The 27689-nt window shown below is 36.1% G+C and overlaps 1 long non-coding RNA gene across 12 annotated transcripts in view; it reads left to right on the top strand.

Annotated features, from left to right (window-relative positions):
* The window catches only part of LOC107183849, an 86754-nt gene that overhangs the window by 22993 nt on the left and 36072 nt on the right, over positions 1 to 27689 (top strand). For 10 of the 12 annotated variants that reach the window (XR_001514646.1, XR_001514647.1, XR_001514650.1 and 7 more), the window contains 3 exons: positions 5997 to 6064; positions 17180 to 17238; positions 20900 to 20982. This is a non-coding gene — a long non-coding RNA (uncharacterized LOC107183849). Of the gene's footprint in view, positions 1 to 5231; positions 5236 to 5996; positions 6065 to 17179; positions 17239 to 20899; positions 20983 to 23981; positions 24225 to 27689 lie in introns of those variants that run through there. The other 2 variants (XR_001514653.1, XR_001514656.1) reach the window with 2 other exon arrangements.

Below are 27689 nucleotides of genomic sequence, written 5' to 3'. Positions count from 1 at the left end.
CAAGGGAAATTAGCTCTTAATGTTACACAGATACAGTTTTTCCAATAAAACCACTGTCTGTTACCAGTAGTTTTGTAAGTTTTAAAATAATTATTTTTTTCTTGATTAATACTTGTGTACTTATATTGTTAAAATGTTCCATAATGTAATTTTGATGAATTAAATATTGCCTAAAACATTAAATTTGGGAAGTTTTAAATTTCAGAGTTAGACAAAATATTATTCTACTAGAGGCCCAGTGCACGAAAGTCATGTTCAGGTAGGGTCTCTAGGCCTAGCTGGGCAATTAGGGCTGATCAGGTTCCCCGCCTCCCCTCCTCTCTGCCGCCTCCTTCCCTTGCTCCCTCAGCACCCTGCCACCACAGTTCATCACCCACCATATTCCGCGCTGCCCCTGGGGGTCAGCACACATCATAGCGAGCGATCAAACTCCTAGTTTCCCAGTTGAACTCTTGAGGGGATGCTTTGCATATTAGCCTTATATATATATAAATTCTGATAAAAGTGTTTTTTCTTGACATCAATGAATATGTAACGCTGACTTATCACCCTGTACATATGGTGAAATTGTCCACTTGTAAAAATGTAGAATATAATTGTACCTTTTTTACTTAATTGATTATTATGTCCAGCTCAGTGAAGATTCATACATTAACTTCATAAATAATCTCTCTGCATAGAAATTTTTTTCTTCTAAAAATGAAGTTTTTACTGTATAGTTATCTTTTTTCCCCTTGCTAGTCTTAGTATTTTGGGTTGTTGAATTGGGGAAATATTGTATGTTTACATATACATTTATATACATATGTATGTAAATACACACATGAATCATATAAACGTTTTGTTTGTTTTTCTGTGCAGTCTGAGTTATGAATTCTTTACATTGAGATAATTGCTAGGCAAGAAAAACTAAAAGTACCAAACTAGTCCAAACTCTTTTTAATGGTAACATCTTTTCACATCAGAGTCTTTTATGGAAACTATATACTGTATATGAATGCTGTTCAAAGTGTGAATGGAGGACCCCTGAGGTCACCAGCTCCAGGAGGTTCCAACTTTTTCAACTAAATGTCTGTGAGGTTGCATTTTCTTCATAAACCAAAATAGCAGTTTGAGTGCAGAAGTAGATGTGAGAAGCTAATTATTTTCTCTTAAGCAAGACATTAGAGAAGTTTATAAAAATGTAAAACAGTGCCACTCTTTTCATTAACTCTCTTTTGTTTGGAAAAATTTAGATATGTTTCATAAAAAGATGTTTATGTTATATGCATTGGTTTTATTATTTTAAAATTAATATTAAATTTCTCCATTTAATTTTCTGATATGATTAATATGGATAGACATAACTGGTGATATACTATATCCTATTATTACCAACTCAAGAGAGCCAATGTTGCTCACCTCTTAACTCTGCGTTTAGATGTGACATGCTAGCTTGAAACTAGTCATGTTGAGATTGTTTATACCATGGAAATGAGGAGAAACTACAAATATAGCTTTCTGGTAGGGGAAGGAGAGCTGGCAGTTAAACACTTACCAGTGTATGACTAGATATAATGCACATTAACAAAGGTTCTTTGGGGTTCTCAAAGTTAATTTCTAAATGGGTTAGTCAAGTCTATGGTAACATGTAATCAAGGCAGATTTTCAGCCAAGTGCTCTGTTGTTAGAGCCACTTTACTAGTCTCCTATACTGCATTCCAACCAGATTAAGTCCATAAAGTGATTTCAAGTCAAAAGGTATGTCATATCCTTTGTGGTTCTCACCATGCTAAGTACATAGCTTAATTACTTGCTGAATGATTAGAAACTACCAGTATTACATGTAAATAAAAAATGGGGCGAAAAGATTCTGGGCATGAGTAGTTAGAGAAGTCTTCATGGAGGAGGTGTAGTACATGAGGTGGATCTTGAAGATTGATTGAGTGGTGTATAAGGCTGTGAGGAGGGGGTTAAGCACATGTTAGCACATGTTAGAGGTAGATTTTAGTGTGAAGAGTTTGAAGAGTTTGTTGAGAAATAATGAAGCAGATGGAGTGGAAAGAAAATCAGGCTAAGGATTTGAAATTTAACTGGATAGAGCATAATCAGACAGTATATATTTTTAAAGTGGATCAAGTGTGAAGATGAAAGTGATGCTTTCAGGAGATTAATCTGGCAGATATGTAAAGATTGGCAGGGAGTAGATCTAGGGCGGGTGCTTGGTAGAGGTGGTCAATAGGGGACAAGGGGGGCATCTGTAGTACTTTCCACAATAAAGATAAATTTTTAAAAATAAAATCAGCAAAAACATTTTAAAATTTTTTCAAAAAAATAAATAAGTAAAGCCAGGTAAACCTCTCTAGTTCATCTGAAAGAAAGTATAGGATGAAGAACTTGGGCAATTAATTAATAAATTTATTTATTTATTTTAATCCTCACCCGAGGGTGTTTTTCCATTGATTTTTAGAGAGAGTGGAAGAGAGAGGGAACGACAGAAATATCGATATGGGGGAAATACATCGATTGGTTGCCTCCTGCATGTGCCTGGCCAGGGCCTGGGCTGGGGAGGATCCTGCAACTGAGGTACTTGCCCTTGACTGAAATCGAACTTGGGGCCTTTCGTTCTATCCACTGAGCCAAATGGGCTAGGGCAAACCTGGGCTTTTAGTTCATAAAGACCATGGTTAGAATTCTTCTTTTGTCACTTGTTCTTTCCATTTATAGATAAGATGTGCATAACTAGCCAGTGGGATTGTAAGTAACAAATGGGGTATGAAAGAGTTTAGTATAGATTAAATGCTTGGTACTGTTCTAGGACCTTCAGTGAGAGGTATTATCAATGCTACTTTTACTACTGCTACTCTGCTACTATTACATCATTATTTGATAGATTGCAGTTATAATAAAGATTGGAGCTGGGGAACCTTCATTGCAAATAGGCCTATTCCAATCACTAATGGATATAAAGGATACAAATGGAAACATGGTATTTTTACATACGTAAATGTTGTAAATCAACTAACTGTTAAGATATGGTTTTTCTCCTAATTTGACAAGCACAGCTTTAAATGTGATGGATGACCATTTAGTATTCTCAGGTTTTTCAGTTCTGTTGTAGAACGTAGTGGCAAAGGGAAATGGCCTCTGTCAACTCCTCTGTGCCCTGCAGTGTACCTCCCTTTCCCCGTACCCAAGGCTCTTTCTTTGCCATGGCATGTCCACATGCTCACTCCACAAGCAACCTTGCCTCACCCGTTAAAAGCTATCTCTTTACTACTCTTAATGCCTCCATCTCCATCTTCCCTAGGATTGATAGTTCAGGGCTTTGCATGGGAATTCAGGGTCCTGGGAGTCTGCTGAGGTAGATTGCAGAGGAGTCAGAGAGCATGGCCCTGGGCTGTGCAGACTTTTCACTGCATGAGGAAGTACCTGACCAGTGGGCCAAAGTGGGTTCTCTATAGTGCCAGTCCCTGGGCAATGGCCCCTTTCGCCTAGGTCTCAGGGTGGTGCTGAAATGGATCATCTGACATGAGTACCAATCCAACAGGACTTGTTTACTATTAGTTATGAAGTATGAGAAAATGATGGTGGAAAAGTGAAAGATCACTGGGTTCCAGGAGAATGATAAAGCCACTGAGAAAGTTAGGACAATATGTGGGAGCAGATGAGGTGGGACCCGAATGCAAAATAACTGTGTTTTATTTACCATTTTATCCTAATCAACTGATAGTACATTGCCAAGCACATTGCAGTGATGCAATAAATGTTAAAGGGCAAGATGAAGATACTTCGAATAGCTGTGCCAGAGATGTGAGAAAAAAAATCATTGTAGAATATGGGAAGAAATGAGGAAAATAAGTTCTCCTGGGGCCAATGTGGAGCTTTGAGGGAGAGACTGTCTTGCTGTGAATTGGCATGGTAGTGTGTGAGCTACCCATGGAGCGTTTGCACCATGTATATTTAATATTTGTACGGCATGTGTGGTACTTAACATAGTTGTGATTCTTAAATGAATAACTTAATAATATATGAGAACAGGCTTTAAGAAATGAGTTGGATTTTAAGGTTAAAGTGATAAGTGACAAAGACAAATTTGTATCATCAGTGAACTGGTATGGTGGCTAAGGAACTTGTAAGATATCAAGAAAAGAGATCTTGAGCGATTTTGTTAGTCTCAGAATGAGGTAGTAAAGGATGTAGTCAGAGAGAAGGTATTGTAACTTGTTTGGAGGAGAAGATGCAGATAACTATATTAGCTTGAATTTTCTAACTTGATATTCACATAAAAAGTTAAATGCAGGGGAGCTTAAGTTGGAGAAAAAAATTAGAATTAAAGGGGTAGGTAGAATTTTCTTAGAAATAGGTATGTATAATTAATTCATAGTCATTTTGCTCAAAGTTGTTCTGAAGTATTGTTTAGTCATTTAGTGTATAATAAATATGTATAATAATAATATCTCACGTCAGAAAACTATGTAATATTTCATAATGACAGTAAAGTAACAGGACCATTTGATAATAGGGTTAAAATTACCAAGTTCTTTTTGAGAATTCTGGTGTGTTAACTAGTAGATTATTGCATTTTTGCTGTATGCAGCAAACACCTATGATTATTGTAGTGATCTTTGTCTTGTCTTGTTCAAGTAACCTCAAATATGTGTATTTAGACTGTTGCCTGTTCATATATACTGAGCTGTACCTGTTTGCTTTGTTATTTCTCTAAGTTTAATGGACCAACATAAAAATTGATGGCAACTGTTGCTTAGTGTCATCTTTACCTTTAAAGAAAAAAGAAAAACAAATAAAACTAAATCATGCCAGACAGTATGATGCTGTTTATAATTGACTAAAGGATCAGATATACTCTACTAAATTGATTTCTGATATTATGGGACATATTTAGGGCAAAAAAAGATATAATATGCATAAACAAATACACTTAAGTTCCTGTTTGTATAGCAGTGTTACCCTAAATTTACTCTATCAGCCAATAAAAATCATTAGTTTAAAATAGCCTTGCCTGTTCTCTCCTGAACCAAAGATTTCTTTTAAAAATTTTCATAAAACTGAATAATTATGCATGTCTCATTATTTTCCTGACCTTTGTGACCTGCTTGTGTATCTTTACTTATTTATTCTTAAGAACTAAATCTTATTTATTTTAAAAAGGAATGAGTAAAGGTGTGTCAGCTGCTAATCCATTTTCACTTACATCGCTGTATACAAGAAATTAGCAGGCTGATTCTCAGAATTGTTTGGTCTTTCATCTTTACCACTTAAAAGTACAGTTGTTGTTTTTTTCTCTCTAGTTGGTTTGGCTCAGTGGATAGTGTTGATCCACAGACTAAAGGGTACTGAGTTTGATTCAAATCCGGTCAAGGGCACATACCTCGGTTGTAGGCTCCATCCCAGGCCCTGGTCAGGGTGCGAAGGGAGGCTACTAATCAATGTGTCTCTCTCACATGGATGCTTCTCTCTCACTGTTTCTCCCCCTCCTATCCATTCTCACTAAAAAAAAAATCAATGGAAAAATATCCTCTGGTGAGGGTTAACAACAACAACAAAAATCAATATTTAAAGGTACAGGTTTTTCTAGGATTGTTCTCTGTATTATTTGTCCTAACATATTTTTCTTGATTATTAGAATAGTATGCTTATTCTTTGAAAGTTCTCTTTCCTTCCCTGTAAAATCAAAACAATATCATTTTTGGCTAAGGAGGAAGCTTTTAAAAATATAGTCATGTAAAAAAATACCTTAAATATAATTCAGTTGTAGTATCAGATCAATTCCTGGACTTATTGGGGTGATCACTTCATAAGTTATATGAATGTCTAATCTCTGTGTTTTATACCTGAAACTAATGTAATATTGTATGTCACCTAATTGAGAAATACTGAAAAAATAATTGTTATATCACAATATTTATTCATAAACTAAATAAATAACAGCATCTAGATTTTAAATAATTTATTTTTAATATTTACCTTATTCTTCTTGCTTTTAATATTTTTAGGCCACTTGATCATTCTGGCATTTTATGGTAGAGAATACATTGAGTTTGGCTCATGGAAAGAATATGAGGTAATTGATCACATGTTCTCTATAAATTTTAAACTATATGTATGCAAAATTTAGAGTATTTTAACATGTCAGATAAGATCTTATGTTTGAATTTTTCAGTAACATTTTACATATACAATTTTAATTACCAAGTTCTTTTTGAGGATTTTGTTTTAAGATAGGTTTTCCTTTCCTGATGGTAGTTAATACTGTGAGGAATTTTATTTTCTTTTAGAACTTATATATGTTTAAGAAAAAAGCAGTATTAGAGTGTTCTTCACTTTGTTATGTAGTTACAGTTATTATTTTTAAAAGCGTTGAATAATATAGCTTTCTGTGGGACTTAGAAACCAAAAGAGAACTCCTCCTTCCTACCCTCCTCCCTAACATGCCCCAAGTAGGATTAATGGCATGCTGCGTTGAAAAGTAGTGGCTAGCACGCATAATTTATAGGGAAATAGTTAAGAAAGAGCATTGAGGCTCCTATAATGGGAAATTTCTAGGCACTACTCAGGCTCATTTAATGAGAAAACAAATATCAGACCCTTTGTTAGTATTTTCCCATCTCTTTGGTACCCATGATGCATGGGTTTGGCAGTCTAAAATGGCAGTCAGTTAAGTGTACATGCTACATGCATTTCCACAATTGCTTCACACATTACCAGACATCAAGCTTATATCAGAGGGAATTCAAATTAAAGATAGTAAAATACAGCAGCTATCCATATGTAATCAAGTCAATGACATGGTCGTATTGGAGATCATTGGATTTTATTTATTTGGTGGAATAATTAGCTAACATAGTGCTGATGTCATAATTGTTCTACTCAATAATGGGTTGGCTATGTAGGAAGGTGCTACAGTTTGGTGTGTGAACTTCTGCTTCCATTATAAGAGGCCTTAAGAAAGGTGAAAAGGGGGTGGGGGCAGGGGTGAGGGTGGGCTGGGTTGTGGGAGGGGCATCAGAGGGATGAGCATTGATTCTGAGTCCATGCAAACTGTTCATCTTTAACCTGTGAGATTATATTTGCACCCAAATTACTTCTTACCTTCCCACATAGTTGAAATGAAATTGCCAGTCCTTTTAAGATGATAAAACTTTGCTATTTTAACATTTCTTCAGTCTTCAGTTCCTATGAGAAGATAAATGTATAATCTGTTGATTAAGAAACTTAACCGAGACTCAAGAAAAATTAACTGGGGCTATATCCTCCATTTCAAAACTGTTGTTTTATAGAAGTCCTCCAAAGAGTGCACCAAATATTCCCTGATGTGTGTTCCAAGTTTTTATACTTTTTTTGATATAAGGTTGTAAGAAAGATAAATTGAATAGTTTTGTGTCTTAGACATTTGTAACATGATTTATAACAAAAAATGATGCATTTATATACAGAAGTTATAATTTAATAGTTTTAATAATCTTTATCATGCTATATTTAAAGGAATACAATACAAACTCTTCCAAATAGTTTTCTAAGAAATCTTGCAACTTCATCATATTTCTCAAACCATTTGAATTGTCTGTATCAAACAGATAAATCTGACATTTCTTTTCCTTATTACTCAGTATTTACATATGAACCTAATAACTGTGAAAACTTGTGTGGGCCCGGAGAGGAAAAAAAAAAGTTTCCATAGTATAATTCTCTTAAAATTGCTTACAAATAATGTTTATTAAAAATAGTTTAGAGAAAATGTAAAGTAAAACCCAAAAGATGTGTGGGTAGAATCCTTCTCTTGTATTATTCCAAGAACCAATAGAGAACGATTCTATATGTGTCTATCTGTCTCACTTTTTCTTTTAATATGATTTTTGGACCATTCACTTTGATAGCATTAAAATCCTTTATTATATGTGAAATAAGGTAGTTGACTTGTATAGGGGAGTGATAGGGAAGGAAATGTTTGTTTTACATATTGTATAGCATATACTTCACATTTATATAGATCACACTTTACAAGGTTATTTTGTGTGTGAAACGTCTTTTTTAAAAAATATATTTTTATTGATTGCAGAGAGGAAGTAAGATGGAAAGAGGGATAGAAACATCAATAATGAGAGAGAATCATTGACTGGCTGCCTCCTGCGTGCCCCCCACTGGGGATTAAGCCTGCAACCCAGGCATGTGCCCCTGACCCGGATCGAACCTGGGACCCTTCAGTCTGCAGGCCGATGCTCTATCCACCGAGCCAAACGGGCCAGGGCTTGTGTGTGTAGCATCTTATTTAACTTTTCCCAGCTGGTCAGTTAGAGGGTAGGAGTTGTCTCCATAATATGGATGGGCAAACCAGAGACCCAGCAAGATTCTAGCATGTGAACCGAGATCTTACGACTTTTACTCTAGCATTCTTATTCACTATAAAAGTAATTATATTCAAATTATTCAATAATTCAAATTTGATTTTCCAGTCATAAAAGTTCTTCAGGAGCCACCTGGGGACTATTGGTCGCCTGTAGAGCAGGCCCCTTTTGGACTTTTTTCCTTTGAGTAGTATTTCATTGGGAGATAGGATTTCAGGACTATTCTGCTTTCATTTTTGCAAAGACTGTAAATTAGAGTAGCAATCTATGCCTCAGTTTTGTTCTTGCATTCTACTAAAAGTGATGATCAAGGTTATATACCTTTTCCTTACTGGCACTGTAGAGTTAGAAACAAGGGTTAAGCCTGGCATTTCTTTTACTTCTGTTCCTCTTCAACTAAGTTAATTTACTGAATTAACGTAGTACACAGGATATACAGGATCCTAGCTTTTTACCAGGGCCAATGACAAGTGGTTTTAAAATAGTAGTATAGGGTAATGTTCAATTATTTTTTTTAACAGTTCATTCTGAACATAGAGAGGCACTTTAAAGGGCAGCAAAAATGGATATTGACAAGAGTGAGGAAAGATTGAAGCATGGTAGTTACTCATTTTGTCTGGGGAAAGGAGGGGAGAAAACTTAAAATCTGTTTTCAAATGTATTTGTATTTCTTTTTTTTGTTACAAACTTGCAGTGAAAATCAATAAAGTAGCAAAATGACAGGTATGTTAGAGACTTGTTATCGTCTTAAAAGCCCAGCTGAAATAGAATGAGTTTAAATTATAGAAAGAGTAATTTTAATTTGTCCTAAAGAATACACCCCCTAAAAAGTCAATAAACTCTGGAATGGTAGAGATATTTGGGAGGTTAAACCCCATAAAAAAATTCATGACCAGAATGGTTATTCAACTAAATATACATTTTATCTTTAAAATCTCTCCCAAATTTGAAGTTCTTTGACTTTCCTTGACTATAATTGTGTTGCTAATTGCTTGGAAACTTAATGCAATATGCACATGAATATGCTGTTATAACTAAAGAGGATACATGTAATTTATGGATATCCTTTTATTATTTTTTTCAGAGATAAATTAAGATAAAAATTGCAAGTGCATTTCAAATTTTGGATTATATAAAGAACTATAATGCATTTAATCTAAGAGATGATATAAATTTAATCTTATGTGCACTTAAAAAATACTTTATACAAATACAAAGGAAGCTAACAGTCAAGAATGTCAAAATAAAGCTCTATCCTTTATCAAAGTATTCTAGAGCAAACAGCTTATGGGTTTTCGAGTTAGTCAAACCTGAGCTTGAATCTTAGTTCACCCACTTATTACTTCAATATCTTTATGTACTATGGGATGATAACTGTTGCCTTCCAGTCTTGTAAAAATTAAATAAGGGATATATGTGAAGTACATAATCCAGTGCTTGGCAAAGAGTAGTACCAATAAGTGATAGTTCTCTTCATTTCCCCCATAAGTCTTATAGTTTCTCTGGAAGTTTGGTTCAGGAAACCAGTAGACAGGGAGGAGATAAATGGGCATATTTTGGAGATAGGGTTCAATATACTTCTTGCATTTACTATTTAATTTCCCAAATTTTACCTTATCCTGCTATAGTCCACAAGAATTTATTGCTTTTTTAAATTAAGGAGAAACCAGTTTTGGACCTACCTTGAGCAAAAGCTTCATTATCAGACCCACTTTTAGGAAGAAAGCTATATAGAGTTGTAAGTAGGAGGAAACCACATGTAAAATAGAAAATATGAAACATCTTTAGATCTTAACTCCTGGAGAAACTCCCTTTTATCAAAAGGAAGTGAGTGTTTACTTAAGAGTTCAATGTGATATATGCATTATTTTCTTTCAATTTAGGGTCCATCGGTTCTCAGTTTGTTTTATTTTAATTAACATAATTGTCTTAGATTCCCTTCTAACCACTACTTACCCTACCCCTTCCTCCTACCCTAGCTAACACAAGTCAGCTTACTACTATAGTTATCTTGTATCTCATTTGTTAATCTGTACTAATAAAAGCCTATGTGGTCGTCACACCCTCATGCTGTGGTGCCCTCACTCTGTGATGCCCTCACGCTGTAACAATTTGTCACCAGTAGACTGCATGCGTAGCGGGCGAGCACGGGTAGGCAGGGACTTGACACTATGTAAGCAGCACGGAGGTGGGTCCCGGCGGCCCTGCGTGGTGCAGAGGCGGGACCCCCAGCTCCGGCCTACCTCTTTGGGGCAATCTATCAAGGAGCCCTGGATGGGTGGGCGGGGCCTACCTCTTTGGGGAGATCAATCGCGGGGCTCCCGCACTGTGAGAGTGCACAAGCCAGACTGGGGAACACCCCCTCCTCCCAAGTGCATGAATTTTGTGCACTGGGCCTCTAGTTTTATAATGATAACCAATATTTATTAAATGCTACCCATGTGAGAGGCACTGAGTAAATACCTTATATATACTCACTTAACCTTCACATTATCTCTGTGAGGGGAGTAGGTCCTACAGATCCATGATTCCTTATATTCACTTATGAATTTCAAAAGGCTTTAAAAAATCACCAGTTCCCTAAGTTTGTGGCAAAACTAATTTAGCCTCAAAACAACTCATGGGTTTTTGAGTTAGTCAAACCTGAACACTTTGAACGTTCATTCATTTAGCTATAGGAATGTTAATGTATGTGATTATGGGTTGCTGCTCTAGATCCAGTTGGGGTGTAAGATATCTGGTAGTACTTTCTAAAATTCAAACATTTCTAAGTCATGTGACATATCTGGCCCAGGAGCTAAGAATAGGGTGTTGTGAACCTGTTTCATTATTCTGTTTTATATATGAGAAGACCAATGCTAGAGGATGTTCAGTAAATTGCCAGCGTTTGAATGGTATGTTAAGATAAGAATGGTAAGTAAATTACTCAAGTAATGCATGGTAAAGCCAAACTTAAACCCAGCAGACTTTAAAACCGCAACACTGTTTTGCCACCCAGTTGCCAAGGCAAGATTGAGCTTAGTTGGCACAATGTTTATGTCTTAAGTTGACACAATTGCTTAGTTTTACTAATAGAGGAAGGTATATCCGAAAATAACCCTCTTATAATTTATATTTGGGTGTGGAATGTTAGGCTTTTCTCCATATCTCGGATGGATGTATCTGATCCTAGAAGTCCCCTAAATATAATGAGCACAGTCACAAAGGCCTCTCGTGTCAAAGTAGAAAACTGTCTAATTTCTCTTTTGTCACTTTTCATTATTTTATCTTGTCTCTCACTCAAGCTAGAAGTTGCTTGTTTTGACTTTGTTCAACAAATAATTACTTAATGCCTGCTATATAGTAGGCTAGAAATACAATAATGAGCAAGAAAATTTTGGTTCCTGTCTAAATGGGGACACTATTGTCATTGTGGATGGGGCAGTACTTGGTGGGATCCCCGCATAGCAACATGTTTAGCAAATGTGGTCCAAAGTGGCTCCCCAATTGTTGTGGCAACCTAAGTGGCCCCCAAAGTTTCCAGAGTCCCTAGGTGGGGAACAGGGTAGTGGTATACCTGGATGTTATTCACAGTCAGTCCTGAGGATAGTAGCTGTTCATTTGCTCATCCACTATCCAAGTTGAATAATTAATTTATTTTAAGCATTTCTTTTTCTAGAATCCTGGCTTCATTCAACGTAAACAGAGGTGAGAGAGCTACCAAACAAGTAACTACCCTGCTCACACTCTGGGTGCAATAACTAACGGAAAAGCAAGATTAATTGTGGGTACACTTAACCATGGTTAATTTAAAATTCCCATTATACTTTATTAAATAACGAGTATAAGTTAGGCTCCTAAGTTAACATACCAAGTGATGCTGGATTTTTTGAGTGATAGAATCAAAGTCTCTAGGACTTTACATATGCAAGTTATTTCACAAAGACATAATATAGCATATTTATGCCAAGTATATTCTATAGCACACAAACATTTCTGCTTTAATTTTTGAAGTAACATTTTTAAAGAAATCATAAATTCAGATGATTTGTGGATAGAAACTACTTGATTTTGAATTTATCATTTGAAAGGAATATATATATATATATATTCATTTGGTATCCACATCAACTGATTTTTAATTAGCCTTTTACATTAAAGTAATAACACTTGAAAGTTTATGGGACCTCAGGTTTATGACAGTTGACATCATCCTATATAATAAAAGGCTAATATGCAAATAAGGTAAGTGGCAGAACAACTGATTGCTATGACGTGCACTGACCACCATGGGGCAGACACTCAATGGTGGTCAGTGTGCTCCCACAGGAGCTGGGCTCACGGCTGGCGAGCACAGCGGTGGTGGTGGAGGGAGCGAAAATAAACCGGCAGTCGGACATCCCCCGAGGGATCCCGGACTGTGAGAGGGCGCAGGCCAGGCTGAGGGAACCTGCCCCCCCAGTGCCCGAATGTCGTTCACCAGGCCTCTAGTTTTAAATAAAAATAATTTTATTGTATTATGATCACAAAAATTATATATGCTCATTGTAAAATATTCTGAAAATTCAGGAAGTTACAAAGAAAGAAGAAAGCAAAAAGCAAAAAAATACCATCATCATTCGCCTTGATGATGACTACACATCTGCTCACAAGATTACTGTCACATTTCCTCAGGATGCGTGAGTGCATCTGTGCTCACATTGATGCTCTCGGCTGTGCTTCTGCTCATGCATTTGCTCTCCTTTACAAATTCAAACCTTATAAAAATTGGGTCATAAAATTTGTTTAACTTTGACAATCATATCTTAAACATCCTTTCATGGTAATAACATTTTCTATCTCTTTATTGGCATTATATGAATGTATCAATTTAAGCAATTCTCGACATTTAGGATGGTCTCTTGTATTGATATTATGATTAATTGTATGTGCATCTTTGTGCAGGTATTTATTTCCTTTATATGAATTCTTAGGAATGGAATCCCTGGCTAGAAGATCTGGACGTTTTGAATGTTTTTATCAACCAGCAGATTGATTTCTAGAAAGGTCATACCATTGTATGCTCTCTGACACTGGACATGATCAATCTTTGTAAATTTTTTTTTTGTATTTTTGCCAATCTGATAGTTGAATAAAAATCTCACTTTGATTTGCATTTTTAAATAATGAATGACTAAAAAAAATTAAAAGCATGTTTACCAACCATTTGTATTTTTTTGTTGACTATCCATTTATATCTTTAGCCCATTTTCCTGATGGGCAGTTTCTTTTGTTCCTCCTCCTCCTTTTAAATTTTAAGATCTCTTCATAATATAAGGATGTGAACTTTTATTTGTCATTCAGAATGCACGTATTTTACCATTTAAATATATTTGCTGGTTTTTGTTTTATTTTAGAGATACGTTGGTATCACTGTTTTCCACTTGGTATTTCCACATTTTAATATGACCATTATAATTCATAATGACTCGGTAGATGGATTAAGGATTAGACCTTTAAAAAAATGAAGATACTTTTTAGACGGGAAACAATTTTTGCAGATGAGAAAGATCATGAATTGCTCATGTAATTATATATGTTTGCTGTGATTACAGTTTCAATTGCTGCATATAAAATAGAAATTATGGGAGGGAGATATTTTAATAGCTATAGTTGAAAGACTCCTTACTTTAAATGTCAGACAGTCCTGGCTTTATTTATTTGTTCTTTAACTTAGACAACAAATGTTTAAGTACCTATTATATATTAAAAATTCATAATGGTTTCTCTATTTACTGCTATGTGACCAGGGCAGTTTACTTAACTAATCAGTATTTTGACTCAATTTATTTATTTTTAAAAGAGGGATAATACGTACCTTGTTGACTTATTGTAAGGATTATAGTTTACCTGAAGTATCTAAGAGCACCAGACATATAATCAGACAACAATAAACATTTAGTGTTGGTGTTTATTCTTTATAGTAACAGAACACGGTACTTTTAGCCTGTTATTATACTATATAACAATGATGGTGAACCTATGACATGCGTGTCAGAGGTGTCACGCGAACTCATTTTTTAGTTGATTTTTCTTTGTTTAATGGCATTTAAATATATAAAATAAATATCAAAAATACAAGTCTTTGTTTTACTATGGTTGCAAATATCAAAAAATTTCTATATGTTACACGGCACCAGAGTTAACTTAGGGTTTTTCAAAATGCTGACATGCCGAGCTCAAAAGGTTCACCATCACTGCTATATAATATCATTGCTGTGGGTAGTAATTTAGCATATGGAGTAATTAACTATGGTTATTATAATTTTCCTAGAGGCCCGGCGCATGAAAATTCATGCTGGAAGGAGGTCCCTCAGCCCGGCCTGCCCCCTCTCACAGTCCGGGAGCCCTCAGGGGCAGGAGGCGACCCAGCGATCAGGGGAAGGTGATGCCCCCATCACACCTCTGCTGCTGCCACTGCCGGCAGCACAAGCCTCAGCCTGCCCTGGTTACCTAAGCCTCGGGCAGCCCTGGGCAGCTGGGCAGCCAACAGCCGAGGCTTGCTTGCACCTCGGGTCTGCCCTGGGCAGCTGGGCAGCTGACAGCCAAGGCTTGCCTGGGCCTCCGGCTGGCCCTGGGTGACTGGAGGGCTGAGGGGACTAGGAGACTCTGGAGACGCGTGTGGCAAGGCCGGGCCTGTCTGCTACCCCGGTGGGGCTGAGGGGACTGGGCGCTGTCATCTTGTGGCTGTGGGCACTGCCATCTTTGAGGGCATAGCAGTCAATTAGCATATTCCCTCCTTATTGCCTGTTGGTGCCACCATCTTTGAGGGTGGGGCAGTCAATTCGCATATTCCCTCTTTATTGGCTGTGGGCGCTGCCATCTTTGTGATGGTGTGAGGGTCAATTAGCATATTCCTTCTTTATTAGATAGGATTAATAGAGAGAATAGAGCCTACTTAGGTTGACTATACTTAGGATCTGTTAGATAAATAATACTTTCTTATTTTTATATAGCAGTTTAGTTTTCAAAGCTTTTTACTCATTTCTTATTTGTTCCATACAGATTTCCTTTAAGATAAGCAGGGCCTGTATACTTTTCCATTTTACAACTAAGGAGCTGAAACTTAGAGAGGATGATTGACTTATCCAAGGTCATATGGCTTATAAGTGATTAATGAGGTTCATATTTTCTCCCACCTATATTTAAGATTCTCGCTGAATCTAGATTGACGCTCAGTATGGGAAGGCACAGAGAATGGAGTCTATACTAATAAAATGGTAATATGCTAATTAGACCAGACGTCTTCTGGACACCTTTCCGGAAAAAGCCACAGTGGCAATTAGGGGCGATCAGGTGGGCAGGGGAGAGCAGTTAGGGGCGATCAGGCGGGCAGGGGAGAGCAGTTAGGGGCGATCAGGCAGGCAGGCAGGTGAATGGTTAGGAGCCAGTGGTCCTGGATTGCGAGATGGATGTCCAACTGCCTGAGGGGTCCTGGATTGGAGAGGGTGCAGGCCAGGCTGAGGGACACCCCCCCCCTCCGTGCACGAATTTCGTGCACTGGGCCTCTAGTTTGACTATAATTGCCCAGTCTTCATTTAGCTTTAACCATTTTATAGTTCTTTCTATTGCTCCCATTTCAGTCATGTGAACATTGGCCTTAATGTCTTAGTTGTCTATAGCAGTGATTGAAAAAAGGAAGGGAGGGAGGGAGGGAGGAAAAGTTTATCTGATAATATATGCTTGGGAGCAAGTTCTCAAATGCTCCCTATAGCTGTGATTTTTAACCTTTTTAAAAAATCTCATGGCACACACAAATTAATTACTAAAATTTTGCAGCACACCAAAAAATACATTTTTTGCAGATCTGATAAAAATATATGTATAATTTTGATTGATAAAAAAACCTAGTAATTACCTACCTTTTTTGCTCCAAAGTGACTTTCTAAAAAGCACTTGCCTATACTTGTATATAAGGATTTCTGGTACCAAGAATTAGCTAATCAGATGCAACCTTATTATGTGATGTGACCAATAAGATGCAACTGTATTATATGACCTATATATTTATGGTTCAAGACAGGGCATTCATACTGGATAGCTATTGTTGTATTGATTGTGGTCTTTTTTTTTTATTATTTGACAATCTAAGGGAAAAGAGGTCAGTACCCCTGACTAGTTAGGTGTTGCATGTTTCAGAAATCTTTGCAGCATACCAGTTGAAAATTGCTGTTCTGTAGCATTGATGGTGGTTATAGTGAACCACATCTCTGGATATTCATGCCCATGTGAAGTCCCTTTCCTTTCAATCGGGACTGGGCCAGTAGCTTATTTTACAAAACGGAATGCCACAGTATTAAACTCCTCCAGGTCTGGATGTAAGCCCTAAGAAGGCCACGTCGTTTTGGCTTTAGTGTTTTGGGAGACCTGAATCATCATGTAAGAAATCTGGCTACCTTCCCAGAGACACCATTTGGAAAAGAGGTCTCATGGAGACAGAGAAGCCCTGAGATTGCATAGAAATAGCAACCTAGTTACCCTAGTACTCTAGCTGAGCCCACCTCCCCGCTGCCAGCTGAAAGTAATCACGAGTAACCATCAGCAGGAGAATCAGAAGCGCCTAGGTAAGCCCAGCTAAGCCTGCAGCATTACAAACAAATGGTTATTTTTCTTGAGCCAGTAAGTTTTGGGGTGGTTTGTTACACAACAGTAAAAAAAGCAAAAGAAGCATAACAGTGTTCTTGAAAACAAAAGTTTTGCTAAAGGATATTTACTTTGCTTGTCCTCTTTTGACAGTTTTGGTCATTCCATGGCTTGCAAATATCATGCAATATTGAAGAGGGATAATAGTAATAAATAATTCTTTTCCTTTACAGAAGCTCATCTCATTCTAACACAACTACATGGGTTTGGCTGATACTTGGGTGAATCTGAGGTAAACCAATCTCTCCATACTGATTCTCAGGCGATAGGGTTGCTGTCTATGTTCAGGGCTCTGATTCCTCTTCTCCGTTAAGTTTCTCACTCTCAATCTTTTGTGACTCTTTTCTCCCTGTCAGAGTTGTTGGGTTTGGCCTGGGTCAGCCAGGTAAGATAAGATGGAGTAGTCTTTCTTCCTCACTTGCACTTATTTCTGTAATTCAGAAAAGACTTGGGCAAGTCTTTTGGGGCTGAAAGTGGATCTAAGACCAGGAGTCACCTTATTTTTGATCATTTACATATGAATTAGCAGGGAATATATTGAGCTATCGCTCATGAAGTTTATTTTTTCCTCTCAGAGAGTAGAGTCTCTACTATTTAACTTTAAATATTGAAATATAGTTTTTTTTCATGTTTCTACTAGAGATAAGAATCAATGATCCAAAAATTTATAATTTTTTAAACAAATTTTTTGTTAAAATGCTTTTTGTGTTTAAAACTACAAGAAGATAGATTTAAAATTCCAGAGGTTGATTGGCTTTCACATTGATGGAGCGAGGGTCTCCTTTTATTTGCTCAAACAACAAGAACATGGACAGAACAATTACAACCAACCATTTTAGAATTCTGGCAGTTAACTAGAGAATGAACTGAAAATCCATGGCCCAAGAGAAAACTACTGAACCATGAGAAGACAGTGGAGCCTGTTTTAACTAGAGGTGATTTCCATCTTTCCTCTTTCCCCAGCTTAGTGATATAGCAAAAGCTGGCAGCATTACAGACCAGACAGTTGAGAGATCTGACCACTTTTGGATATTCATTAAAAACACCAGCTCCAAAGCACAGTTGATATGTTGTCCAAGCTTGCAGCTCCCTGGGAAAACTCTGTCCTCAGAGAGTGGTTGACTATTTGATTTGACTCAGAGCTCAGCCCAGTTGGGGGAAGAAGAGGCCTATCAGGGCTTTGCTGAAACAATAGCAACTGTTGGCAACATATCCACTGCTTAAGGCTGTGATTTCAGTTGGGGCAAACAAGTGTCTGCCCAGGATTTTAAAAGGAAATCTTGGAGAATTAGCCAAGGGAAAATCCTAGGGAATTTGGAAAAGCTCCAAAGTATTCCTGGGGATCTGAAAGGTTGCACAATGTGCACAGCTGTGCACATGCCCAGGAAAGACCTGGGGAAGGAGATCACCTATGGCTGAGGTTTTATGTAAGTAGGAAAATAAAGCTAGGACTGTCTTATAAACTGACTGAATTTCAAAGGTGTGACTACTCATAAAAATTCTTTGGGCAAATGATGGAAGACATCAGGCAAACATTTAAGGAAATTCTCTAACCAATCATTGGTTGACCACTAAGTTATACTGACCTAGTGTGACTCCTAAAAAGCCAGGCTTAAAAATAAAAATAGAACTTAAAAAAAATTAGTAGAGAGCTCAGTGGCCAGCACACTACAGGGAACACAGAATCTACAAAATTAGCTCATAAAAGTGCTAAACTATTTGTAGTGTCATCAATAAAAACAAAATCAGTGTTAAAAATCTTGGGGCAGTGTGGAGAATTTGATACTACAGTTGTTAAAATACATTATCTAAAATGTTCAGTTTTGAACAAAAAATTGAGACATGCAAGAAATAGGAAAGTATACCACATACACAGGAAAGAAACCCACAAAAATCTGCTAAAAGAATTAATGTCCCATCGGGATCTCAGATCTAGGCTTAATAGACAGACTTTAAGTCAGTTTTTTATAAATATGTTCAAAGAATTAAATGATACCATGTAAAGAATTAAAGGAAGGTATAAGAATGATGTCTTGCTAAAGAGAATATCAATCAACATAGAAATTATTGGAAAAGTACCATATGAAAATTCTGAAGTTTAAAAGTATAATAACTGAAATGAAAATTTACTAGTTGGGCTTAACAGATAGGAGTTGACAAATGAAATAATTTGTCAATTTAAAGATAATTCACTAGAGATTATCCATTGTGAGGAATAGTAAGAAAATAAAAATGAACAGAGCTTAACAAGATCTATGGGGTGTCATCAAGTGTGTCAATGTATGCATAATTGAAGTCCCAAAAGAAATAATGGCAGAAGACTTAATTTAAAATATTAATCTACACATTACTCAGTGTACTTTAAGTTAAATAGTGCTATCCACAGTTAGACACATCATAGTCAAATTTACAAAAAAGAAAGAAATTTTAAAAGCTGAAAGGAAAAAAAAAACATGTAAAAGGGATTCCCAATAAGATCAATAGCTAACTTATCAGAAACCATGGAGGCTAGAAGACATTTTCAGAGTATTAAAAGAAAAAGACTATCAACCAGGAATTCCATATTTAGCTAAACTTCAAAGATGAAGGAGAAATTAAGACATTTACAAATAAATGAAAATCAAGAGAATTTGTTGCTTGCAGAGTGACCCAACAAGAAATATTAAGGGGAGTCTTTCAGTTTGAAACAGAAGGATACTAGACAGTAAACTCTAATCCACATGAGAAAATAAAGAGCAGTAGTAAAGGTAACAACGTGAGTATTATGAAAGATACACATGGAAATACAGTTTTTTCTTTGTAACTTTTTCTCTCCTGTTTTAAAAGACAACTGCATGAAGCAGTAATAATAAATCTTTGTTGATGAGCTTATAACATATAAAGACATAGTTTGTTTGACAATAATAATTTAAAAAAGAAAGGGAAGGGAATGGAGGTATATTGCAGGGAAAAAATTATATAGGAATTAATTCAAACTAGAATGTTTTGGGTTAAATGCTAATTGTAAATTCGAGGGCATTCACTTAAGGAAATAACACAAAAAAATTAGTGACAGTAACAAGGAATGAAAAAGGTACATTAGAAAATATCTAACACAAAAAGGGCAGGAATTAAGAGATATGTGATATTATAGAGCTGAAATATTCTCTTAGAGAGGTTACAATGTGTAATTTTCACATTAAATCATGTATTTATATAATTTTTACCAGTAGAACATTTTGACTCATGGAGCCTCTTAAGGACTTAGTTTTATGGTACTACTAGACACTTCTCAATAGATTTTAAAAATATGGTATAAGAAAAATGCACCAAAGTCAAGTCAGTGTAGAAAGATTTTATTAACCCTAGTTCTTAAATTGTGGCTTTGTTTTCCTGGAGATGAAACAGCAGTATACAGAAATGAGAGATACCTTTGATTTTGTTTCTAAAATTTGAGTATGGAAAATGTAGTTATTTTCTTCCTCTAAAATGTGGGGGGGGTGGGGGGAGAAGATGAACAAAGGACTTTGGAGGATAGAGGAGATAATGGGAAAGAAAGGTTATGCACATAAAAATAGGGCTGTTGAAAAGAGAAATGTCCTGGGCAGAATATTTCAGAAGTCTTGAGAAGTATTTTTTTTATCCGCCTTTTCATATATTATTGGTTCTGTTTTCCAAAGGTGCCCAACCCAGTGGAGATGTGATCTTATATGCATAGAAACTTAAACCCATGTTTAGCTTTTTGGTATGAAGAAAGTTTACTTATATCAAACAATATATGTAATTTCCTTATTATATCCATTATTATATATTATATTAATATATATTATATTCATTTAAAAGTATTTTAAATGAATTTTCTTACAAATCAGTTAAACTATCATTTAAAAATAAAATTCTCAATTTGTTTTCAGTCCTGGACAGTTGAAGAATAAAGCATAGTTGCATCAGTAATGATGACTCACTCAACTGGGAGCATCTCTCTGGGTGAGAATAAGTAAGATTTTTAAAAGACCTCTGAACAGTTCTGATATGGTATACCTCCTTTTCATTATAAATTATAAATTTAAACCATAGATTGAAACCATTATAGAAATTGGTATTATTAAAAGATGACAAAGATTAAATTTAATCTACTCATGTGAAAACTGTTTTTTCTTCAGTGATATTAAACCTCTCCAACACTTCTATTAACCTTACCAGAGTTTTTAAGACATTTTTATTCTTAGTTTTTTAAAACCTTATTAACTGTTAAGTGTGCAGTACAATAGAGTTAACTATATGCATACAGATCCCTAGAACTTTTTCATCTTACAAACTGAAACCCACTACCCTTTGAAGAATAACTCCCTTTTCTCCTTTCCCTTGGTCTCTGGTAATCACTGTTCTACTTTCTAAGAGTTTGACTACTTCAGATGTTTTATGTAAGTGGAGTCATGCAGTGTGAGTGTTTTTGTGACTGTCTTATTTTACTTAGCATAATGTCCTCAAGGTTTATCCATATTGTAGCGTATGACAGATTCCCTTCTTCTTCTTTTTTTTTTTTAGGCTGAGTTATGTTCAAATGTATTTGTATACTATATTTTCTTTATTCATCCACCAATGGGCATTTAGGTTGCTTTCACTCTTGGCTATTGTGAATAATGCCACATTGATCATGGGTGTACAAATATCTCTTAGAAATCTTGCTTTTAATTCTTCTGGGATATACTAGTATGTCCAGAAATGGGATTGCTAGATTGTATAGCAATTCTGTTTTTAACTTTTTTAGGAACTTCCATACTATTTTTTATAATAGCTGCACCATTTTACATTCCCACCAACAGCACACAAGGGTTCTAATTTCTCCAGAGCCTTACCGACACTTGTTATTTTGTTTTTTAAGAAATTATATATATATATTGGCCATCCTAATCATTCCTAGGTTTTTAACTTACTGCTAACATGTAAGGCCTTTGTTTTGTTTACTTATTTTTCACTTTCTTAAGAAACAGAATAGTTATTTTAGGAGGTTTCCTGTAATTATTGCAAAACTTCACACTGCTCCCTGACCTCAAACACTAGAACACCATTTGGGGCCAATGTTTGTGTTTTCTTTTTTAAGGGTAAACTTGCCTTAATAGCATCATCATAATGGTGATTGCTGTCTCTGGGCTGGCTTATCTGCTCTGGTTTCCAAGCAGCCGATAAATGCCACATCTTTGAGGGTATGACTGCAGTGTATACCTAATGTGTTCTTCAGCTCTCTCTGAATATGGTTGTTTCCATGCAGCATCTGCTTGTGAACCTTGCTGTCAGCCAATCTCCACAGTTGTCTTGCTAAGTGGTGTTGTGCTGCCAAAGACTATGCTTCAATGCTGGTAGACCTTCTAGTGCCCTATATTTGATGATCCTGTCTAGGCATTTAATAGTATGTACAGTTTATAGGTGATGTTTATGATTATGTTCAAGACTAACAGATATAATGCTTATAATCCATTTAGTTCTCACAGCTGTATATATTTCAGCATTTTCTGTTTTGCGTACGCTTAGATTGAATTAGGATCTCAGTGTTGCTTCTAACCTCACTGACTCTTTTAAAGACTATATGGTAATATTGTAAGGTTGAAACAAAACAAGAAACACTTCGAATCTGTATTAAAGTTTTGACTCTGCCACTTGTTGGTTGATTTACCTTTTGATGTGTCTTATCCTCTCTGAGGCAGAAATTTCATCTGTAAATGGAATATAATGATACCTTTTATTTTTAAGGCTTCATTAATATTGTGAGCTTGTGTTTTTGGGAAGCCTTTTAACCAAGGAGCCTATCACATTAGAATTTCCTTCCTTCAAATAGTGAAGGTGAAGGGCATTTCAAACTCAGTGGTACTTTTTTTTAATCCTCACTCTAGGATATGTTTTCATTGATTTTTAGAGAGAGAAGGAGAGAGGGAGGGAGGAAAGGAGAGAGGGAGGTAGAGAAAAAAACAGAGAGAGAGTAAGAGAGAGAGAGAGAGATGAAGAGAGAGAGAGGAACATTCATCTGTTGCCTCCCATAAGCTCCCCAACTGGGGATGGAACCTGCAACCAAGGTATGTACCCTGACCTGAAATCAAACCCACAATCTTTTGGTGCATGGCACAATGCTGCAATCAACTGAGCCACCCAGCGAGGGCTCTAGTGGTACTTTTACGAACCATATTTGAATATTTGACAGGAGATCTTCTGATATGTTTGATTCACTAATACATCAATTAACTATCCTTTTATTAGGACCAAGGCCTTTCCTCATAGTATATAGATTTGCTAATTGGAACTCCAAGTCTTTCATAAATCTACATTCATAACAAATAATTTCCAGTTTACATTTTGTTTTTTAATGTATTTTAAAAATTTAGACATTTGAAAAGGAGTGGCTCTCAAAGTGCGATTCCCAGACCAGTAGCACCAGCATGATGTGGGAATTTCTCAGCATGCAAAATTCTTGGTTTTAGCCCATTCTTACTGAATCAGACTCCATGGGGATGGGACTCAGCAGTGTATGCTTCCACACAGCCTCCATGCTAACATTGGGAACAACTATTCTATATTTTATGCTTTACTCCAGTTTTTATATTTCTCTTACATTTGCCACCCAGCTCCTTCCTCACCCCAGGCCTTCACCATATTTTTGTTTATGTCCATGGGCCATGCATGTGTGCCTATAAGATGAAATTTATTTTAATTACTCCCAGATCTCCTAAGTCAGTATTATGGAGAAAGCAGAGAACCCACCCAGTGGTTCATATGAAAGATGTGTGCCTTTTATTCTATTTATTTATTTATTTATTTATTTATTTATTTATTTTATTTTATTTTTGTTTTATTCTGAATATTTTTTCCCAGTATGTAGCTTTTTTATCCATCCTCTTAACATGGTCTTTCACTGAGCAATACTTCTTCTTTTTTTTTTTTGCTAGTGTTTATTTATTTATTTATTTTATTTTATTTTATTGTTTTATTCTTGACTCCAAACAGGGAAATGTGTAGCAGCTAATTCTTGAAGTAGAAAACATGAAAATGTTCTTTCCCAGCCTGAGACTGGCTTTTGCTCTGTCTTATAGTGCTACTTTGATTTTTGGGGAAACCAGTCACGTGTGGGCTAATTCAGTTGAACACATCCTGATGACCATTCCTGTCAAAGTGCAGGTGAAGTATGTGCCCACCTTTGAGATCCTGAAATCTGGCCTACTGAATTGCAAACATTGCTCTTTGGCTATATTCTGGATGGAGTTTTGGCTGAGCTGCTTTTTAAAATATTTGTTTTAATTATTTGTATATTTTTAACTACATTGCTAATCTCACAAAGGGAAAGGGCCTAAATAGCCCATCTGAATCAATTATGAATCATCTCGTTACTGCAATAGCTGGATGGTAGTACTCCTGTGAAATAGTAATTGAAAACTACCTAATGCAAAGAAATTAACTATTGCATAACATCATGAGGATATTGTATATTGTCTAGTAACAGCAGTATTAGTTCCACTGAAATCGTTATAGATTTGATATTGCTTAGTCTTCATTCTTCAGTGACACAGCAAACCAGTCATTCCACCAACAAAGTAATACATGCTATAAAGCTCATGAAGAAAGAAGGAATGTTGCTTAAATGCTTAAGATGGACTCAAGTTTTTGTTAGAGATAGGCTCTAAACCCACATATTAGATATGCTTAGCATAAATTGTGAGCCTGTTTAAATTTTACCCTTCTGTCTGGAGAAGTATTTATAAAAGTAATGAAAATTTTAACTTTGTTCATAATTAAATTGAAGACACAAATTACACATACTAATTATAGAATAGGTTTTGAATGGTAACTATAAGCTAGTGATATGTATGTGTTGTATCATTTTATAGAGGCACTGTCTTTTTAGCGTGGCATTGTCTATGTTTTATCACTGAGAAAAATAGAAAGCTGCTGACTTGCCCAAGATAACTTCTTACTAGTAGGTAATGGAGTTGGGATTTGAACAGTAGTTTGTTTAACACTAAAAGCTCAACCTTTTAACTACTACTTTACACCTTAATATCCGGTGCTTTAATATTCCTGGCCTGCTTTCAAAAACTTCTCTCTTCCTGTCAATTCCAGAGATAACATTCAATAACTTGACAACAATGACCTTTCTAAACAAATACAGAGTGTTACAGAACCAGATGGCCAAAGATTATATTTTATTTTTCTGGCTCAACATAAATTGACTGATAAAATCCAAAAAAGATCCTTCTGTGTCCTAGGACTTCATCAGGCCACATGGCAAGCCAGTGCCCTTTATCAGGAGCCAGTCATGAGTACAGAACCTTATGTCTTTATACCATAATTTAGATTAGGGCCTAATGAAAGGGCAAGAAGCTGGTTTAATAAGTGAGATCATTCTGCGCTTTAGTAATGGCAGTGCATTTGGGTAGAGAGATTCTGAGGAATTAAAGACAGAAAGGCAATGATACTGTCTGTGCCATTAAGTGGATGTAAGCAAGGAGAAGGCGATTACAACTTAACAGACTGCCAACTTAGGCCTCTTTTTTTTTTTCCTTTTGGGATTTAAGTAGGATTTTTGTTATAATTAGAAACTGTTCTTGATCATTCAAAATTGGGTATCTTTTTGACAGTCTTAGATAAATATTTTTAGAAAATATGTTTCTATATTATAAACTTATTATATTAGAAACATAAGTTACTATATCACACACAAGCATGAGCATAATGCTTTCATGAGCTCAGTACACTTAGCAAAGTTCAGACTTAGACCAGATTATACAGGGGAAGAAAAGAAATGTTTCCAAGCTATATTGAAGCCAACATGTAATTGACAGTAAATTTCAATAACAAAACAAGCACTGGACGTGGAGTTCCTCAGCCGGCCTATGTCTGAGGCTTCTGTAAGGATCCTCTAGCAAATGGTTTAAATTCTCTGAGTCTCAGTTTTCTTTATTTGTAAAATGAGGTTAGCGTAACATTACCTGCCTTCTTTCATTACAGAGTTGTTCTGAGGACCACATGGGGGGCATGTGACAGTTATGGTGATGTACAAATGAATGTTGTTATTATGGTTGCATCTACTGTGTAATGGAAAGTGTTCCCAGTTGTGAATAGGATAGACATGCATTTCCAATTACTCTGTATTTAGTATAGTTTGGTGATTTGGGCCAAGGCACCATAATAGTTTAGAGCCCGCTCACCTAATCTCTCTCACAGAGTTATAAGAATTACATTAGTGCAAATGCTTTCTTAAAGTTTTTATAAAACAACTACAGGCCCGTTAACCGGTGGGGTCCCTTGGCCAGGTCTGCAGGGATCAGGACAAAACTGGCTCTCCAAAATCCCTTGAGGGGTCCCGGATTGCAAGAGGGTGCAGGGCAGGCCAAGGGACCCCACCAGTGCACTATCGGGTCCAGGAGGGACCTTAGGAGGACTCCAGGGTGTGTCCGGCCTGTCTCCAGCAAATATAGCAGCAAGCTAACCTACCAGTCAGAGCATCTGCCCCCTGGTGGTCAGTGTACATCATAGTGACTGGTCAAACGGTTGGACATTTAGATTATTAGGCTTTTATTATATAGGATGATTGGGTAGGAATTATAGATAACATTACTAAGATAGCATTACTATTGGTAGCATAACTTTCTGAACAGATTTCAGAAAGTTAGAAAAGAAATAATAAGAAGTTTCTTAGCTGTTACCAAATATCTTAGCAAAATAAGTAACCCCAAAAATATTAGAATGACCCTTGAAGTCATCAATTATATCCTCTTCAACTTAAGACTAAGGATTTCCTCCTAATTATATTTTTCTCATTTATGCTATTTTTATATTTATACACCACCATCAGCAATTGGAAAGGATGGTAATCATCTCTCAATCTTGATAGATACAGCTTTCTAAAAATGTAAAGCCAGAGAAGAACTCTGCGAGGAGGTAATATTATGCTGTGAAATGAAGCTGGGCTTTGTTGGCAGAAGTCAAGATGAAATCTTGATCCTGTCAATACTAGTTTAGGGACCCTGGGAAATGTACTTAGAGTCTGGTACAGTGTAGCTACTTAAACTATACTATTTCTTTTTTTTTGTTTTGTTACAATTTTGTCTTTTTCCTGATTTTTAAATTTCAATCTTTGGCTACAGTTTACATTCACTATTATTTTGTATTAGTTTCAGGTGTACAGCACAGTGGTTAGATAGTCATGTACTTTATACTGTTTATTTATTACATAGGTCAAGTATGTGTCTGTACCTTAACTATTTTCACGTTACTCTTTTTTTTAAATAAATCTTTATTGTTCAGATTATTACAGTTGTTCCTCTTTTTCCCCTCATAGCTCTCCTCCACCGGGTTCCCACCCCACCCGATGCCCTTACCCCCCACTGCCCTCATCCGTAGGTGTACAATTTTTTTCCAGTCTCTTCCTGCACCCCCCACATTCCCTTCCCCCCGAGAATTGTCAGTCCACTCCCTTTCTATCCCCCTGATTCTATTCTATTCACCAGTTTATTCTGTTCATCAGATTTTTTATTCACTTGACTTTTAGATTCACTTGTTCATAGATACGTATTTGTTGTTCATAATTTTTATCTTTACCTTTTTCTTCTTCTTCCTTTTCTTAAAGGATACCTTTCAGCATTTCATATAATACTGGTTTGGTGGTGATGAACTCCTTTAGCTTTTCCTTATCTGTGAAGCTCTTTATCTGACCAT

Source organism: Myotis davidii, unplaced genomic scaffold, assembly GCF_000327345.1.
Source record: "Myotis davidii unplaced genomic scaffold, ASM32734v1 scaffold83, whole genome shotgun sequence".
Taxonomy (NCBI): domain Eukaryota; kingdom Metazoa; phylum Chordata; class Mammalia; order Chiroptera; family Vespertilionidae; genus Myotis; species Myotis davidii.
Note: the sequence above shows the minus strand (reverse complement) of the source record. Positions and strands in the feature narration are given on the sequence as shown.